We start from the raw sequence: 9,822 nt of genomic DNA, 5'->3' as shown, positions 1-9,822 counted from the left end.
AATCATAATCATATGTATATTTTTTCTATAAAAATTTAATCGAATTCCATTATTAGTAAGATGGTTTCTTCTTAATATTGATAGGTTCAATAAAATAAGCAGCATTATGATTACACGTAAGTATGATAAAATAATACAAGTATTTCATAAATCATATTTCAAAAATATATCGTCGGTCTAGAATTGGAGTGCTCCACTAGCGCAATGTTTAAAATGAGAAAAAAAATCAACGTTAAAGTATAAAATAAAATATAGGAAAAAGTTATTGATCCAAAAATTTAATATATTTTTAAATCTAGTTTTTATTTTTATATATGTATATTGGGTATTATAAATAAGTTATTATCCACTTTTAACTCAAAAATTTTGAATGTTTAAAAATGGGAAAAAATCAAACATTGAATTTTTAAAATAAAATATATAGGAATGTGTTATAATTTAATATTAGTTTTTAAATCTAGTTTTTATTTTTGTATATGTGTATGTTGAGTATATAAATAAGTTACCATCCACTTCTATAACGCAAAAATTTTGTAAATGTCTAGTGGGAACACTCCAATTCTAGACCGAAGATATGTCTAGTCTACATTGTTGCATATTTTAAAATAAAATATTATTTTTAATAAAAAATTTAAACATTTATTTTATTGATATTCTTTTAAAAACTTCGAATATTTTTTCGTGACAAAAAAAGTTAGAAAATAAAAATAAATTTTTATTCTTATCAAAAAAAAAAATTATAATTTTTTTTCCATTTTTCAATTTTTCGAAGCCTTCTATTAAGAGAATAAAAATTCTCGACTCAAAAAAAAAATTCTTGGTTTTACCGATTATATATTCCAGGTCCTGACAAAAGTTTTTTTCCTAGGTCTGGGAAGGGAACGTAATATTTTTCTAGGTCTAAACCCTAAATTCGCAGTTAAACTTTAACTGACAACACATGTTTTCGCCCAACTTTGGCAAGGGGAATATAAAGGTAATGTTGGTTAATTATATGAAGGTTTTCTTAATCGGCACTGGTTGAGGATTGAACTTGCCCCGAATTATATTTTTATAAACAAAAAACCAAAATGCAAGTTTTGGTCATTTTCTTTTAGCAAAACGCTTTTACGTTCGGTTTATTAAACCTCTTGTTTAGACGTTATCATTTAACTCCTTTTTTTTTAAAATTATTATCAAAACAAACCACATAAAAAAAACTATTGGTTACATGAATTCCACTGTGGTATATAAAATAAGTTCACGTGATATTTACGTAGTGGTTCACTCAAGACCGGGGTAGTTTGGAACAATTTTTTGTAGAAACCCCGAAGAAGTTTAGTATACTATTAAAAAAAACCAATATGAATAAATAAAAAACTGATGTTCGTAATGGTACTCGAGAAAAATAAATATTTAGAGTTTTTTTTTTTTTGTATAAATTCTTTTTATAATTTAAATGCATTAAAATTCGGATTCATTTTTCTCAACATTTAGGGACATTAAAAAAAGGTATTTATTTTCGATTTTTCGGATAGTTTATTAAGAAATATATTGAAACTTTACACCTTATAATAGAACAAATATGAAAACTTCAAATAATGAAAATTTAAGAATCATAGCGGATACGCGTTTATATCTAGCGTATCGTAACGCGTGTTATAAGGAATTTTTCCTAGGTCTAGGAAGGGAACGTAATTTTTTTCTAATAGTTATAAGCAGAGTCACCATTTAACGCCATTTTTAAATTCACGGTTAGCTTTAACTGACATGTTCCCCAACTATAACACGGGTATATAAACCTAATGTTGGTTTAATTATTTGAAAATTTTCTAATCCGTAGCGGTAGAGGGTAAAACGTGCCCCGTATTTTAAATAAACAAGTTTTGACGATTTTCTTTATCATAACGTTTTCACGTTCGGTTTTATTTATAAACCTCTTGTTTAGGACGTCATCCTTCAATTCCTTTTTTTTTATTATCAAAACAAACATATGAATTCCATTTGGTATATAAAATAAGTTCATGGGTGATCACTCATTCATTTAAAGGAGACCGGGGTTAATTTGGGATTTTTTTGTAGAAACCCTGAATAAGTTTCGTACTATTAAAAAAAAATTAATATGAATAAATAAAAACCGGTATTCGTAACGCTCCTCGAATTTCAGATATTCGGATAGTTTATTATTAAAATATTTTGAAATTTTGTACTTATGATAGAACAAATAAGTAAATTATATATATACACATATATAAATATATCAAATAATGAAAATTTAAGAATCATGGCGAATACGCGGGGGTTCTTTATGCACCGTATCGTAACGCGAGTTATAGAGAATCTAATATATTTTTTTAGAAAGATTTTGTTGTGTCATTCAAAAAAAATACTGTCATATGACGAATGATAATTCAACCACCATCCTCATATTTGTCATTCATGTTGCCCCTAGTTAAACTCTGGCTTCTGACTTCTGATAAATTTATGACTGAGATTTTTTGGATATGGATTTCAGCCTTTTCCCATAATCTTCCGTACAGAAGATATTGTTCCTATCCTTTTTATTGTAGGGTTTTCCCATAAATTTATTCATAAAAAATGCAAAGCTTGCAATTATTTTTAAAACACATATTTTCTTCCGTAAAAATTGGGATAACAAAAATTATTTTTCGAATCTTCTTCTTTTTTTTTTTGGCCAATCACGCATGACGTAATTAATCTATGTTAAGGTTCAAAATTTACAAGTCTTAATAAAATAAATAGCTCAGATTATAATTGGAGTGACCTATAGTTCCTCTGTACTCAACGTGCCCCCCCTCCCACCCCCAACATAACCGATTTATATTCCCCCTTATATAAAGGTTCTAATATAAAATAAAATTTCCTAGTGGATGAAGCTCATCGTCAAAAATTTTTATGTAGTGCTCAATGACATGTACTAATACATAGACTGGCGATGCACTCATTTAAAAGTGTACACCAGTGAAAACAGCTGGGGACGCCGTTTTGATTGCCCATATCATTATTAAAAAAATTTTAAACGAGAGATCAATTTATTCCCATGTCCGACTTTATTAAGGAATCGCCTGATCATCGAGTAAATTAGGGAAGCAAATTATCAATTCCAATAGAAGTTTTCTAAGCCGTGAAAATAAATGCTGTATGGGAGTTATCAAAATGGCGTGTCCAGCTGATTTGCATGACTGCATTCGTTAGTCTAAGTTTTCATTATATGTCATTGGTAAGGTTCGACAATCAAAAATAATAATTTTTTTTTATCACTATTCATTGATTTTGCTAATTGGTTTGAATATATTTTAAAAATGATATTCAAAAAATTAAGCTCAATTATGAATTCTTAACTAATAATCAAATGAAATCATTCCGATAAATAGCCTAAGCTTCCCCCAAAACATAACCTTGTTTTTTTTTCGAAATCGATTTTTTAACATTGTTTTCGTTTTAAGATAACACTTTATTTTAATATAAATACATGTATATAAGATATGTATAATCATCTATCCGATCGTACATCGATATTGTGTGATATATACCATAATAACCTTAAGTGGTGTTTTTTTAAAAATTTCGCCGCACTTATTTGTCGTTATTTTTTATATTTTTGTTGTTTTTTTTTTGTTGTTTTTTATTTGAACGGAGAAAATAAGATCTAAATATTACTGTAAAAATGATTTTAATTTATAACTCGGCTAAATTTATGAGAATTATTTTTAAATTATATATAATATTCGGTGTATTCGTAGTGGAGATAAGTTAAATATTTTAATAAATTTTTTTCTTATATATATATATACTTTCTTTCTTTCTTTCTTTCTTTCTTTCTTTCTTTCTTTCTTTCTTTCTTTCTTTCTTTCTTTCTTTCTTTCTTTCTTTCTTTCTTTCTTTTATATATATATAATTTCGATACACGCTATAGAGCAATATTAATTAACGGTCACCAACTCGAGGCCGTCAGAGAATTCTTATCTCACACGTTGCGTTTTTTTAAAAAAAGGTCATTGAAACAATATTTTGACCGCTTTACGCGACGTAACGAAAAAAATGTATTTTCCTTGGGCGATCTTTTTTATACTTATATTAATAATCCCGGCTTAATCAATAATAAGTGTCCTAAATTTGATTCCCTATTCAATTAAAACTTGTTTTTAAAAAGCTATCACTATGAACCTGTAATCATAACAAATTATTTTCATGTTGTGTTATTCTAAGAATCTCAATGGTTTTACGACTATCCGCAAATGGCTCCTCCTCTATCGCCTCCACGAGGGAGAGTACAATCGAGCGACCATCTTGAAAGTCTAATGGTCGAAATATTCAGCAAACCTAAATACTTGGATTCCCTTATTCAAGGCCTTCAGGACCAAGGGGTGCCCGATGCTATACCGGAATCGTCCGATATAACCGTTCCTCGCCATATGTTTTCGACTCCCATAATCGGCGGCACTGAACCTCCCGAGGGTGCTTATCCCTACATCGCCGCTCTCACGCTGGGCGTTTCCGGTATCAAAGAAAAACATTTGTGCTCGATGATTTTGATCTCCCAGCTGTATTTGATTTCCGCGGCCCATTGTTTCGAGATTAAGTAAGCAGCCATTTTTAAAAAAATTTAATTGTAAATAAAGTACATTACCCCCAGTGAAAACGAAAAAGATAAAAGTTTGATAATAGACGTGAATATTTCTATAATTTAAATCACGTAACCTCCATTCTTTAGGCATTTATGCTCCAGCTATTTTTCAAAAACATCAGGCCTTACCATTTAATTTTGAACTTTTTCAGGTCACTTTGATTCATATTGTATGCAAAAGTTTTAGAAACATTTCTTTCCTATTTACTCCAACCTTAGTAGCAATAACCTTCTGAAAGTTGTGACCCCTGAAATTTATGTATATTCTGGGATCGTCAGGAATTTAACAGCTATTTAGTAAATATTTTCATTATTTTTTAAAAATTATTGTATAGGTTATCATGATTTTTTTTATATTTTCCATAATAAATCATAGTAACAGTTTTTGTTTTATCAATTTTTTAATCCTCTAGGAAGAAAAAAAAAATGAAGAGAAATTTTGATATAACAATTTTATTAAATTTATTTTTTGTTTCGTTCTCCTCTGGCAGATTTCCATTGCGCTTCTATTCAGTATTACTCGGGAAACATAAGAAATTCGGACACGAACCTTCGGAAGAGATCAGAAAGATATCCAAAGTTCTGATCCATCGACTATACGATTCCAGCACATTCAATTATGATATAGCTCTGATAAAAATGGATAAAAATGTATAATTATTTTATTGTATTCCCCTTACCTTATACCTCCGCTTAAAAAAAGTTTTAAAAAAAATTAATGAAATCAAATTTTGTTTGTGCGAGTTAAAAAATAATTTAGCGACTTCTTATAGCTACTTCTCGGTAAACTCTGAACAAATAGAAGTGTAATGAATACAATTAGAAAAAAAGGAAGGAAGAAAGAAAATAAGAAACTATATTCAAACCAATAATTAGGGTTCCATAAACGGTAGACGGCTTTTCAAACAACTGAATAACATATTCCTTTAAATACGATCTAACAAGCTTTGTTAATATCAATCACAGGATCGGAACCAAGGCATATTCATGCTCCTGTGCCCAAAAAATACGTTTCGTTTTGAGTTTTTTCGAAACGCTACGTTAACCCTTAAAAGAAAATTTTTTCTAAACTTTATTCGTTAAATCTGTACAATGTGTTATACATATAAATAAGTAATCGATTATAATTACCTAAAAGTATTTATCACTTATATTTTTATGGCGGGTAATTTATAAATTTGTTTGTTCGACTCAGTGTTGTTTAATGGTTCGATTTGAGCCTCCATTTAAAAAAAAAAAAGAGGCTAACTCAATATTTTATCCAGAAAAAAATATATTACGAAAGCCCTGAAGATTTTGTTCATAGAAGCAACAAAGTTCTAAGACATATATTATCGCGAACTCGAAGCCTTAGGCAGTATTTTTCTGGCTAAAATATTGAATTAGCCGTTTTCGGCTCAAAACGAGCCGCCGTTTAACAACAACACTAACTTGGCATTCAATTTTTCGAATATTCAAAACTTTTAAAAAAATTATATATTTAAAAAATATATATATATATATATTCAAACATATTTAAGAAGATACAAATTTTATATAATGCGTGATGCAGAGCTAAGGATGGAGATTAGATAAAATCTACATATCTCGAAAGATATCCTTTATCTAAGGGTATATATTTTCTTTAGAATCTTCAGTGATTGTTATTAGCTAGTTTTGTTTTTTTTACAACCATTTTTGTAGATAATTTAATTGTGCTAATAATATGATAGGAATCCCCCAAAAATCCTTTTTTCAGCCTCAACGTCTTTTGGGCGACTAATAGCATAAAGTTCCCTGTATTCTGGGTCTAGAATAGGCATCACCGTCTTCTAGACGGGTGGTGTAAAAACCACCGAAAGGGGTTTATGGCACCGATTGTAAAAACCTTGCTACAAAATTACCTGGGTAAATCCTGGAAATCGCCATTAAACGGAGAGGAAGAAAAATAAGAATCATAGGAATATGTTGCTTATCCTGTTTTTATATCAATTTTTGATATACTCAATTTTTTAAATTTAAGCAATTAAAATTATAAAGTTTGTCGGCGATAGGCATGTTGGATTAAATAATATTAAAAATGAATTTAAGATAAATTTTTTTAAAATTTTTGCTCTAGAAATTATGTTTTAATATGGGAGTAGAAATAAAGCCAAAAATAATCAATTATGTTTATTTATATTAATATTTTGTTCAATATTATTTTTTTATGCTCTCTCCACTCCAAACCCTGAATTCTATTTTATAATTGTTTTAAACTCTGAAAACCGAACCCTATTTTATTTGTCGAAGTGTTCTTATCCCTGGTATATATATATAATACAATATTTCAGATTTGATATACGAAAGAAAAAAAAGTTTTCGAGATTGATTTTTAATCCCAAATAAACGAGCAAAAGTATCTGTTAAGAGAGTAACTTCCGCATCATCTGGAACGCTCTGAAATAATTTATAGTTCCTTTTCAGATACGTGATAAAGAAGCGTTTTTCATAAGCTGGTCCAGCTGATGAAATATTTTTATAAACTTAATTTGATAGTATATAATTAGTAATTAAATTTGTTTTTTTTTAAATTATGTGCATATAGGTTATATTTACGGATAGGATAAAACCGGCTAAATTGCCGTTAGCTGAAAAGGAATTGCCAGAATATTCGTATTGCTGCACAGCTGGATGGGGTGATACTCAAGGTTTACGATGCTATATTATATCATCATTTTTTTTTTATTTACGATAATTTTAATATTTTCTTAAATATCACCTCCCTACCTATTTATATACAAAATTGTTCTTTAAGTAGTGAGATGAGTGACTCTTATATTACTCATAAAATATTGAAGATCTTTTAAGGGAAAATTTATTTTACTTAAAAAATTATATGCGCAACCCGACATCGCGTTCGCGCCGCTAGATTCACGTTAGGACCCAAATAAAAATGTGTAAATATTGATGCACGAACTTGTAAAGATTTAGGAAATGAATGCCATTGTCCAAAAGCTGTTATATTTCATTTTTACTTTCTAGTTTTCCTAAGTTATACGCTAGATAATCGCTTCAAAAATAGATGTAAACAAAAAACACTTTGGTATACATAGCAGAAACCTTCATGGGCCTTAATTTTTTGACCAAGCTCGCAGTAAAGTAAGTTTTTAGGTTACGGTCCGGCCAATATCTAATATTTAAAAAAATACCTAAGCCCATAATAATTTTCAAAAAAATTTCCTAATCCAGGTCACTCATATTATGAAAATTTAATTTATTGTATTTAAATAAAAAAAATATATAAACAATTAAGTATATTTAAGGCAATTATATTGTTTAAGATGCTGAAATTTTTTATTATTTATAAGAAGAAAAAAAAAGAGGCAATATTTCTTTTAAGTCAGCAACTGTTTTCAAAGAGCTAAATTTATTTATTTGATTATTTAAGGTAATAACCCAACCCAATAAAAAAACTAGGTCTGGTCTAGGTCCGCTAAAAAATATGATATTCGAAAAAAAGATTCTGACAGGGCTAAAAAAAAAATTTTTTTATAAAAAACAAAGGCGTCAATATTTTTTATTTTGTTGAATATAATTTTTAAAAATAAAATATTTAAATTTTTCTATAGTTAAAATATATTCTGGCATGGCTTTTTCGTGATGAATAAATATAAAATTAGTTCGAGATGGCCTGGTTTACAAATTTAGGCTTCTAAGCAGTTCACTAATACTAGATGTAGCTTAAAAAGGATAGATTTGGGTTGATTTTTTAAAAACCACCAGTTTAAAGATTTTAACTCACAAATAGCAAATAGATGCCCAAACCTTTCTGCCCTTCTATTAGCAAAATCTCCAGGCTTCCATAGTATCAATTGTGGTTATCATCTAAAATCGGACTTTTTAAACAAACACTATACTAATATATATATATATATAGTAAAAGAAAATGAAAATTCTGTGTTTTTCAGGTTTTGGCGATTCCGACGTATTGAACGAAGTGTGCTTACCCTCGATTTCGAGCGCCACTTGCAATGGCAGCGACTATTATAACGGGGCTATAACTAACAATATGTTTTGCGCCGGCGAGGATTTTGGCGGGATCGATTCCTGCAGAGTAACATTTCCCCTTTAATCCATTTATTTTTAAAATTTATTTTCAAAAATCGTTTCCTCGTTAGTTTCTGTATAACACAATGTATACAAAAATATTTCTCATAAGACAGGGGTCCGGCATATAATAATACCTAGACTGACGATGCCTTCATTAAAAGTTGTTCATCTCAATGAAAAACAGCTGGGGACGCCATTTTGGGTACCCATATCATTATTTAAAAAATTTTTAAACGAGAGGCCAAATTTATTTCCTATGTCTGACGTAAACTTTATTAAAGAATTGTCTGATCGTCTATCAATTTAATAGTAGTTTTTAACATGAGTATAATTATTATATGGGTTACCAAAATGGCCGGACCAGCTGATTTGCATTCAACGACACGCTTCAAATGCGTAATTATGAAAGGCATTGTCAGTCTAGGTTTTATTATATGTCATTGTATATATATAATTAGTGGCGTGTAAACAAAAGCCAGCAAATACAATTTTTAATCGTACAATTCACGATTCGACCATCGAAAATAAAAATATATTAAATTTTTTTTTGGAGTGATAATGATGCAATATAATTAGGAATATAGGGTTTTATTTTGTAATAATGGTCATCTAGGTCCCAACCCATACTTTCCTTATTTTTTTTTTAAAAAAATACTTCATACACCAACCCCGGGTCTTGGTTTTACATAACCAACCAAATTAACAACACTAGATATGTATGTTACAGGAAACAAAAAAAAATATTTTTATTTTTTAAAAGATTAATAACTAATTTATAGCAAATGCGGAGATATAGGTCTTTAATGTAAATGCTTCCTAAATAATTTGATAAATCATGGAAGGATGGGGGGGGGGAGGGGTGATAGAATTTTACCACTTATTTAAAATTCTAAGCTCTTTTTTTGTCATTACAAATCTAAATTTTCTAAGATTGATATATATATATATTTTTTAAAGGGAGATTCAGGTGGTCCATTAGTGTGTCTTTTGGGTGACGACTTTAAGCCAACATTGAGCGGGATAGTATCTTGGGGGTTTAGCTGTGCCCAGGCCGGCAAGCCCGGTGTCTATACAAAAGTATCGAACTTTTTGGCTTGGATTCGCTCAAACATAAATTAATCGAC

This window comes from Gordionus sp. m RMFG-2023, chromosome 4 (genome assembly GCF_954871325.1).
Source record: "Gordionus sp. m RMFG-2023 chromosome 4, tfGorSpeb1-WG-v2, whole genome shotgun sequence".
Taxonomy (NCBI): Eukaryota; Metazoa; Nematomorpha; class Gordioida; order Chordodea; family Parachordodidae; genus Gordionus; species Gordionus sp. m RMFG-2023.
The sequence above is the reverse complement of the archived record's forward strand: the minus strand, read 5'-3'. Positions refer to the sequence as shown.